This window comes from Idiotropiscis lumnitzeri, unplaced genomic scaffold, assembly GCF_059441095.1.
Source record: "Idiotropiscis lumnitzeri isolate Australia: NSW breed Sydney's pygmy pipehorse unplaced genomic scaffold, RoL_Ilum_1.0 HiC_scaffold_176, whole genome shotgun sequence".
Lineage (NCBI taxonomy): Eukaryota > Metazoa > Chordata > Actinopteri > Syngnathiformes > Syngnathidae > Idiotropiscis > Idiotropiscis lumnitzeri.
The window spans coordinates 403,687-410,914 of record NW_028283714.1 but is presented as its reverse complement, the minus strand read 5'-3'; the positions used below and the strand labels follow the sequence as shown (position 1 = coordinate 410,914).

The 7,228-nt window shown below is 38.4% G+C and overlaps 1 long non-coding RNA gene across 1 annotated transcript; it reads right to left on the bottom strand.

Moving 5' to 3' along the window:
• Nucleotides 1-284: 284 nt before the first annotated feature.
• On the bottom strand, nucleotides 285-2,394 carry LOC148314961 (uncharacterized). Its single transcript, XR_015841382.1, has 3 exons — nucleotides 2,300-2,394; nucleotides 1,186-1,338; nucleotides 285-1,081 (listed from the first exon to the last, which is right to left on the bottom strand). It is a non-coding gene; the product is annotated as an uncharacterized LOC148314961 (long non-coding RNA).
• Nucleotides 2,395-7,228: the final 4,834 nt, after the last annotated feature.

Below are 7,228 nucleotides of genomic sequence, written 5' to 3'. Positions count from 1 at the left end.
TTGGTTTTAATCACTTTTGGGGTCTGTATCTATGCACACTCCCTGGTTTTGCTACCTTCCCGGGTACCACATACACACTGCTTAGTTTCTCTGCCTTCGTGGGTACCACATACATATTGCTTGGTTTCTCTGCCTTCCTGGGTACGACATACACACTGCCTGGTTTTGCTACCTTCCTGGGTACCAGTCACACAAACGTCAGACGACTCAGCACATACCGACTGTCTCAGCACTACACACTTTCACTCCAAGGCAGTGCTGTGAACCAACTTACTGACAAGAGGTAGTATTTAGAATTTTAAAAAGTGCTTGAAAGGTTTTGTTCATGTAAAACCAACAGATTATGACATTATTATTATTATTTAAATCAGTATTAAACAGCATCAGCATAGGTTAAAGATATTATACAGACTATATACGATAAAAAAATACTAAACCACCCTTGCTTTTCCGTCATTTCTTGTATAAGTTAACACACAGATGTATAACATTTGTTTATACAAATATAACGATTAAAAAGTAGCTGATTAGAGTTTTAATTTTGTATTCATTAATCTGTAATAAAAATGGACATATTTTGGTTAATAAAATTAACAAGAAATAAAAGTAAAGGGTGTTCTAATACTTTTTTCAAGATTGTCCTAACATACATTTAATGTTTACAGTATATGTCTTCGGAAGAAGCGCAGCATTAGATTTTTTTTTTTGTTCTCTCTGTTTGACTTCTGAATTTGAATTTCTGTCACAGATGTGCTTGAATTCTATTTTGGATGATTTGTGTTAAACTGCACAAATATTTGAAGAGCCATAGAATTCAAGAATCACACCAGTGCTGCTACTCCTCCGAACGGGTGAACGCCCTTGATTAACAACCTGCGTTGAGGTGGCTTTTGAGATTCGTGGTGTGGGAGAAAAATCTCTGAAGGCATTCTTAGACTTCAAGAGAGGGTCCACAATTTTCAAAGATTCACTTCCGTCTGAATCAGAGGCCTCACTTGTATCCGGAATATATTCATCTCCACTGTCATCTGAGTTGGAGTAATAATGCTTATCCATTCCAAAGTCAGCCTGTTTTTTTAATCTAAAAAACAACAACAACGAAATATAAAGGATAGAAGGCAGGAGACCAATAAAATATATGCAATTTGCTTGTAAGATTCCCTGAAATCTATATGGGTTGTTTACCTGTATACTTTTGGTCCTCCTGAGCCTTGGGATAGTAATATGGTCTGGGTCTGAGGCGCAAAGTTCAGGGGCAGGATTTGACAATGATTCGTCAGAATCTGTGTCGTTATTCCAAGGAAGATTCAGCCCATATTTTTTGTCCAAGGGAGGAGACTGGGTTGCATCAGAGTCCAAGAGAAAATTGAGAACCCATTAAATACTTAATCCCCAGAGGAATCTGCACAGAAAAAGGTCTTAATTCTATTTGAAAAAAAACAAAAAACTAAAATATTGATGAATGATATGACAAAATAATGTAATAACAAAATTAATTGACCGTAACAAAAAGCTCCCGGGAGGAAAACTACATTAAATGTTTTTTTAACAGGGCAGTGAAAATATTGGAAAATAAAAACGATAATAAATAAAATAATATAAAAAAAGAATTCAATGTGTATCGATGGACCCATATGAAATACTTATATCGCTATGTACTTATCAGCCATATCGCCCAGCCCAATATGTAACTGCAACTTCAAAACCTCGGGCCATAACAGGATTGTAACATGGGATGCATATCTTCATTCCTAAATTTGTAGATCCCGAGGAGGCTGCTCAATGGTCCTGGTAATCTAAACCTCAACCAATTCGGTCACAGCCAATGTTCTCCATCCTTGTTAAGAAGTTTTGAAATGATTTAATAGATATACTATTGCAAACTATACCAGAATTTTAGACATTTTAAACTTTTGATCACAATTTTACCTATTTTCTAAAAATCTGAAGAATCCACATGCCAAATCACCTGCTGTAGACACATAGGTTCTGTTCTGACAGATAATTCAGTTACAGGTTGTGTACTTAAAGCCAATAAGAGGGCAATGCAGCAGTCGACAACCTGACGAAAGCTTAAGTCTCCCAATGAGAGAACTGTAGTGGCTGGTAGGTTCTTAGATTGTAACATAGTAAAGACATATACTAGGCATAACTGTATATCATATGATGATGAGGGAAAATATTATTAGCTACGATTTATGTCCAGATATATTAGAAAACTTGTCCAACCAGCACAGGTCTATCTAACTGTAATTTTAACATCTCAAGACACGACAGGATGACCACATGATACGCATACCTCCTTTTCAGAGTCTGTCAAAACTTGAGAAGGCTGCTTCGATGTTCTGGTGGCATCAACCTCAGCCGATTCAGTCATTGTCGGTTGTCCTCCATCCTAATGAACAAGTTGAATATTAATTTAATGAATTAAAAAAAGAAAATGGATCAGAATTTTACACATTTTAGGCTTTGGCCACCCAAAACAAAAACTAACAAGTTCACGAATGAAACAAAACCAATTACTTTAGCGCATGACAATTAATCTTCAGTAGAGATATGTTGTGACTGATATTTCAGTCACAGGTTGTCTTTTGAACGCCACCAGGGGCGCAATGGAGCACAGGACAGCCAAAAGTCTTCTTGTCGGACACCTGTAGTGGCTGGTAGGTTCTAAGATTATAACATAGTAAAGGCACATACAACTCCTAACTGTATTTCATATGATAATGAAGGAAAAGATGATTAGCTATGATTTATGTCAACAATAAAAATGGCTCTACGGGGTCCCCACAAACACAAACCTGACAGTTGGGTGTCAGATGGCCAACATACCTGACACGCAATTCAACTCAACTGGACCCCACAACACAAGAAAAAGCTGAGTGAGCCTCAAACCAGACATACACATTCACTGACAAATATCCTGTGACACCAGATATATTAGAAGTCTTGTCTAATCAGCACACGTCTATCTAACTGCAATTTTAACATCTCGAGACACGACAGGATGAGTACACGATACGCATACCTCCATTTCTGAGTCTGTAAAGCCTGGAGGAGGCTGCTTCGATGTTTTAGTAGCATCATAAATTTATTGAATTAATTATATTTGAGGTTGGATTAGATTTTTACACATTTTAAGCCTTAGCCACCCAAAACAAAACATAAGCTCATGAATGAAATAAAACTAATTAATTTCGCCCATGCCAATTAATCTTCTGTAGACGCGTGTTGTGACCAGTGTTGTTTTTGGCAGGCATTTTAGATTTTGTCCAAGTCATTTGGACAAAGTGCTGATTTGTTTACATCACATTTAGTCATCCCAATTCGTTATAGTTTTAGTCCAGTTTTAGTCAACGAAAACTAAAAAAAGGGTTTTAGTCCAGTTTTAATCGACGGAAACGCAAAAAAAGTTTTACCCTAGTTTTCGTCAATTTATTCACAAAGGTTTTAGTCCAAGCGGCACGGTGGCCCAACTGGTTAGCAGGATGGCCTCACAATATTGAGGTCGTAGGTACGATTCTGGCTCCGGCCTTCCTGCATGGGTTTCCTCTGGGTAATTCGGTTTCCTCCCATATTCTTAAAACATGCATGGCAAGTTGCTTGGACACTGTAATTGCCCCTAGGCATGAGTGTGAGCGTGGATGGTTGTTCGTCTATGTATGCCCTGCGATTGGCTGGACACCAATTCAAGGGTGTACCTCGCCTACTGCCGAAGACAGCTGGGATCGGCTCCAACACCCCCCGCGACCCTAGTGAGGAGAAGCGGTACAGATAACGGATGGATGGATGGATGGGTTTAAGTCCATTTGAGTTAAAACAAGGCATTCAAGGTTTCCACCCAATAACAAAGACTTTTGGATGGACTACAAAGGATTCTTCATTACAAACAGAAAAAAGTGGCAACAGTGGAATCAATGCTCACTGCTCCAAAATAAGCAGAGAAGCAAAACATTTTGTTGGGCAACTGTTGTGGCTTTATTTCACTAAAAGCAACATAAAATAATTTATGAACCACATGCTAACAATTTTGTCTCGTCAACGAAAAAAATTCATGTACATCACGTCATGTTTTCGTCATAAAAGAACCTCGTTTAGCTTGTCATCGTCATTAAAAAAGGGGCGTTAACGAAGTATTTTCGTCATAGTCATCAGTGACGAAAACAACACTGGTTGTGACTGATATTTCAGTCCCAGGTTGTCTCCTGAACACCACCAATTGGGCAAGGGGGCGCAGGAAAGCCTGGGGTCTTCTATTTTTACAGTATAGAAAGGCTAAATATCAAATTGAAACAGTGTTTTATATCATGAATATACAGGGTTGGTGCTGGTTCTGGTAGGGAAACCACAACATAAAGATGTCCTTAATTAGTCCCACAATGGGGATATTTGCTATATGGCATATGATGGCCTAACAGGGCCACCGCCCAGAAAAGAGTAACGCAGAACTTTGTAATACTGTCACTCCCTGACCAGTTCGTTGTTCCTGAAGAGCCAAACTTTGACTCAGACCCACAAATTTGAATTACAGATAGTGGACAATGGAGAACTCCCCCAGTCAGTCAGCATGTTCAACTTCCATAGAAACCTCAACATACATTTATTAGATTGCCAAACTAATTGGAAACTACATCACCAGAACACCACAAGTGGGCTCTGTTATTGTACTTAAAGATGCATCTTACAAACCTGTGTTCTCCAAGGCCAGCTGGTCCATAGTCTTAAGTTATTTCTTCGCCAACATCAATGTCTCGGAGCGCAAACAGACAGAGGTGTGGTCTGTCCTCTGTTGTCTTCTTCTTCATTTTACAGTTGGGGTGCATGTGGTCATCATTAACCAGTCTTCCCAGACTGCCATCTTCTTGAGCGGCATCAACACTTAAAATAGATTTAAAAAAAAAAAAAACAATTATTCAATCAATGTCAGAAATTAATCTTTGAGACAATCTTGTGTACACAAAACATAAAAATAGGAAATCCACAATTTTTAAATCTTCTAAATCAAATCATACAAGAAATTTCTATTGGAATCAGACCCTATTAACAGCTTGTCTTTGAGACTTCATGGTCTATATTTTCATTTGTACAGATTCAACGCATGAATAAAAGTAATTACCGTATTTTCGCAGTCATAAGCAAACAAAGCGCCCTGTCAGTCGATGCGTCCATTAAATGGACAAAGTACCACTCACGTCCATCAGCCCTTGTCATCAACGAGCTGTTGGAAGTGCATGTTAGCACACCCTGCTGGGCAAAGAGTGAGTTGTCCATGCTTACAATCGACCGTGACAAATACACCATCTGACTATAATGTTTGGGTGATGGTGTTGGAAAAAGCTGGACAAAGGGCAGCTGTCCACAATGTTTTAGTCTGTCTTATCATTTATGTTATTGCAAGCAAGAAACGTCCCAGGTTTAGACAACAGACAAAAAGTCCAAAGCATAACAGCACATCTCTTTAAACAGCCATGCAAATCTCTCTAAACAGCTATGGGATTGTGGGTCTCTGCTCCCAGAATGCATTGCTTGAATTAGCTAAGGCTGAGTGGCTTTTGTATTATTTTCATTTTTTTTGGGTATATTGATGGCATGAGAGATACATGTTTGTGTTAATCTTATTTCTATGTTTCATTGTTTGCTTGTATGATGAGTTTTTTATTTTTTTTTGAAACCGTGACTCTAAGGAGTGTGGTGAGCAGCCAAGTCCCTCCCCTGACGTTGCTTTGTAGGCTATTGCCAATGCACCTAATATTGGCCTGAGCCATTGTCAGCTATTGTCAATAGAGACTTGGCGTCTGCTGCAACAATGGGGTGATTGCTCATGTTATTGGGGCATAGTAGGCTGCTATCGGCTGTGTCAGTGTGGGCAGCTCTGCCAAGTTCATGCTATGCTAACAGCAGCTGTGCTATCGTCTTGTCAGGCGGTGCGTCCAGTATATGTTACAAAGACAGAAATAGCGGCCTCAACAGGTGTTGCGCCCTTTGACACGGCGCGTCTTTTGGGTGCGAAAATACGGTATACATTTTTGCTTAGAGAATGATTTTTCCCCAAACACTTATGGGATGAGTATGTGTTTATTTTTTTAAATAAAAACAAAAATAAGATAACATCTCAATCTTTGCCTCACCTCCAAGTTTTTTCTTGCCGGCGGAAGTCAAACAAAAAGACAGTGCCTCTTCCATCCATCTTCCTGCGTTGAGATTTATCAGAATCTATCAATTTTCCTCTGTACTCCATAATAAAGAATAAAGTCGTCTTTCCTGAAAGGGGCCTTGGTAAATACTCCTCGACCTAGTTAACAGGGAAATCAAGATAGCTTCGTCATATTTTTAAGCACACAAATAAGGAGTCATCATATTCATTTGGGCCACTATACTAATGTAGGGTGGTTTGAAACATTGCTTCTTGTGAGGGATAGAGCAGAGCCCTTCTTTATGATTTTAAAGGAACAGACCAGCCAAAATTCATTTTCCAGCATTGCATTAGCCAGTATGTATTAGGACTGAAAGTACAAATGTCAATGGCACCTGGTTACGTAAAAAAAAAACTAAGATTATTTAGTTTCATAACAATGACATACACTGTATACACAGTCATATTGGATCGCGTCACGTGATCTCTGTGACGTATAACGTGCTTTACACTAGACTATCAATATCGGACTTGTTCACTGGTCTATTGTGGTATAAAAATGCCGGAGGGCGTCATCAAGTACAGCCTTAATTTAGATAGAACTCCTACCATCAGGTTTCACGCTCACTGAAATAACTTGAAACTGACAAAAGAAAAGGTCAAGACACTCTTAATGTAAAATAACCACTTAAAAAACGATGTCAGCTTGGTTATCAGAAAACAATAATATATCTTAGCAAAAGCGTTAACATCATACCTTTAAATGAGTTTATATACTTCGCTTCTAACTCTGCAGTCTTGTCCAGACCCTTGACTGCATGTTCAATAGTATCCTGCTTTGGGGACTTCCTGCATCTCAGGGAAGGCATTGTTTATTCTATAAAGAAAAAAGACAGTTTTGTGTTGAGAATTATTAATACTATAGGCTAAATGGAGTTTTAACAATATCAGTGTAAGAAAAATAAATTATAAATTAAAAAAATATCAATCCCTCCATCCCAATTAATGATTTCAACCATAATAGTTTATATTGAAGTTTAAACAACAGACAGACAGATTTATGCAGTGTGACTACAAAAATCTTACCAAAATTGC